Source organism: Chiloscyllium plagiosum, unplaced genomic scaffold, assembly GCF_037043375.1.
Source record: "Chiloscyllium plagiosum isolate Xiang-an unplaced genomic scaffold, Cpla_swu_hap1 HiC_scaffold_52, whole genome shotgun sequence".
NCBI lineage: Eukaryota > Metazoa > Chordata > Chondrichthyes > Orectolobiformes > Hemiscylliidae > Chiloscyllium > Chiloscyllium plagiosum.
The window spans coordinates 1360376-1363869 of NW_028270190.1; positions in this window are offsets into that span (position 1 = coordinate 1360376).

A 3494-nucleotide genomic window follows, 5' to 3' on the forward strand; every position below is an offset into this window, starting at 1 on the left:
CATCCTGAATAAAGAGATGAATATAATCAGGCTGCAGCATCTTTCATTCATAAAATTATACAGGAGCATTAAAAATCCTCTTGTGAAACCTGAAATAACATTTTGCTGTCAGGGTCCATCCTCCCATCCAGATCTGAAAATGATTAATCAGGTTCCCCTCACCTGACTCAAAATAACGCACCCCTAGCAAAACCTGTCGAGCTGCCAGTCTGAGAGATGCATGCTGAAAGTGAATTAAGAATAAAATAGCTGAACAAGAGGATGGTTTAATCGAACGTCATGAATGACGTTGACAATAGATACGTTCTCTCTACTACCACGTGTCCCTGTCTGAAGTAAGGTTACGCCAGTGGCAGGCAGGGAATTCAATAAGCCACATCCTTGCGAAGAAACCGAGGCCAATACATGGGCAATTACTGTGCATGTACATACCTTCTTAATCTGTTGTGTGAGAGACCTGCCTTAAGCTGCCAGCATAGTAAAGTCGGTGTTGGCAAAGAGACGCTTCATTGAATGGGCTGCTTGGGATGATCAGACGGCTTCCCCATCCCTCTGTCTCCAAGTTGCCCACTTACAATTGCCTCTTCAACACCATGAATGGATCTTAATCTTCCAGAGGCAGGTTTGTGGTCTTTGTAGTAAATCCAACAGAACTGCAGCGGAATCCGAGTAAATTAAGATACACCAAGTCGCTACTGACCAAACACTTTGTGTTTGGTCAGTTCTCCAATGAAGTTAGAAACTTGGAGAATACCCATTGAATTTCAAGATCAATATTTTCTCAATGTCACTTCACTCAACAGATACCTCTCATTGACTGCAACTACATATTCTCAATCTCTGCCAATTGTGTGCAGACCATTCCTATTCTGAGTGAGCTTAACATTACAGACTCTCCATTTATCTTGGTGTACTGGTTCCCATGTTGTGATTTCCAATTTTTCCAGTCTTCATCCAATTTCGAATCAAATGTGCCTGTTGAGGCTGCAGCCAGAATACATACCACCACACTCCCCAGAAAGAGCCAGACGTTCATGACAGACAACATAATAGGCAAAACCAGTGGGCTTTCGACAGGGAGTGGGTAATTTTCAAGTTAGCTGTTTCCTTATTCTGAGAAGGAACAATATAAATTGTACAAATAATACAAACAATAAAATTACAACAATTCATCCAATGCTGAAAGTTTAATGTAATTCACCTTCATGAGGCATCATCAGTGGATTGGAATCTTCCAGCACGAGATTGATCAAATTAATGACGTTTCAAATTTAAAACCAATTATTGGAAAGAACACGGTAAAATGAAATTATACTTTTCCATAAATTGCCTTCTTGTGATGAAAGTTATTTGACTCACGGTCCATAGGTTTAATCAGTCAACAGCTCATGTCATAATTATTACATTGCATTCAACCTTACATTGAGCAATGAATCCTTAGAAGGCATGACTGTACGTTTAGCAACAGGAAATAAAGAACAGGTGGACATATTATATTGTTATCTTCTGTCACTTTAGAGAATGCCAAAAAAATCTGAAGACGACATGCAAATCGCGAGTTGAAAGGGAAGGAAGAAATTGACCCAATGCAATCAAAATGGAAAGATACAGGGGAAAAAAATCAAACTGAAAAAACTCGTATGTGCTCAGTAAAAAGATAGACTTAGTGATAGAATTCCGAATTTGAATGTGTGCAGCATTTTTAAAATGTTGATGTAAAAAGTCACAGAACAATGGGTATGACATGAAAGTTGTTTCAGACGAGTGTTTCCAAAATGGTCACGGAAGGGACCATCCCACTGATTATTCAAGAATCCTTCATGTTTAAGAAGTAAACGAACAAGGCGGAAGGAATTTGGCCAGCTCGTTTGATAAGCTTCAATGTGAAAAGGGAAAGTTGAAACGAGAGGCAAGCATTTGTGTTTTTTTTTACAGAGAGGCTTGTACATGCCTGGAAAATGCTGCCAGTTGAGGTCCTCGAAGTAGATGCAATGTCGAAGTTAAGAGAAATGTAGACAGACACATGAACAGGCAGGATATGGAGGGTCACAGAACATGTGAAATCAGATGAGATTAAATTAGAATAGCATCATGGTCGGCGCAACCATGGTGGTCTGAAGGGCTAGTTTATTTGCTGCATTGTTTCATGTTTAAAACCATCGGATATCAGTGAAATAGTTAGAAATGGTTTTCTGGATGACTATGTGTGGTGATGAGAAAGGAAAATGAGTCTTTGGAGGGTCTTATTCCTGCGTTTCTTAAGAGCGTAGATGGAGAGCACAAACCAAGGAATAGTGGGATTTTGTAGGAAAGGTATCGAATAAGTCATTACAATTTTAAATTTCACGTTGATTGGATGAATCAAATTGACACATACAACCTTGTGGTTGAATTCATGGGGTGTAATTATAAGAGTTTTTCGAAGAATACGTTATAGGATCAACTGGAGAACAAGCTATTTTCGTCCTGGTATGTATGAAACGAGACAGGATCATCAATAATAATCCAGTAAATGATTCGTTCAACAAAAGTGGTCACAGCTTTCTGGAATTTCATATGCAATGTAAAATAGAAAATCTTGGATATCAAGCTAGTGCCTGAAACTGAAATAAGATCAAGCACAAGAAGATGATGACAGCGTTTACCTCAGTGGGAGATGGAAAAAAAGGTGAGGTAAGAGTCTGGATAAACAGTGGGATACAGTTAAGGTAATATTTAGGTATTCTTATCAAGGGACTATTCAATGGTGTAGATTGTAAAAGAAGAATGTACCATTTATGGCTAAATATCAAATTCACGTCTAGTCAAAAGAAATTAATCATCGTCTGTGCAAACATCGATTAGGAGATTAAAAAATAGGAACTGACAAATGACAAATATTGATGAAGACAACAAGAATATGAATGTTAGTGACAAATAAAAAAGAAAGTGAAAGCAAGGACTTTAATACTTGTTTAAAGGAAGAAGCTAGCTGAAATATTGATTATTTCGATGGTGAGATTTGACCATGAATAATGGAAAAGACGAAAGTAGCAGGGAGTTTGAACAAATATCCAGTTTCATGTTAAAAACAACAAAACAAAAAGATTCAGAATCAAGAAGTAAAGGGAGGGAATTACCTTGATCACTGAAGGAACAATTACTCAGAAAGCAAATGAGATTAAAGTCTGACATTCACTTGGATCTGACTGATTCGATCTGAACGTTTTAAATGTAGTTACTGCAGTGATAATGGGTACAATAGTGGCAATATCATTGCGGATCAGGAATTGTTTTCGCTGATGGAAATCTGCAAATAGGGCAATTCACAAAAAGGAGAAGAATAGAAAATTGGAAGATTTATGCAATTTTGGAAATATGGATGTCATTGCCTAAAATACAACAAAGAGTAACGACTGTTATTGCACAGCAACAGGCCTATCGGTGTTGACACATATTGCCCAACACCAATGAATTGCCTTCACTTAGAGGAACCATGACCCTCAACCTCCATT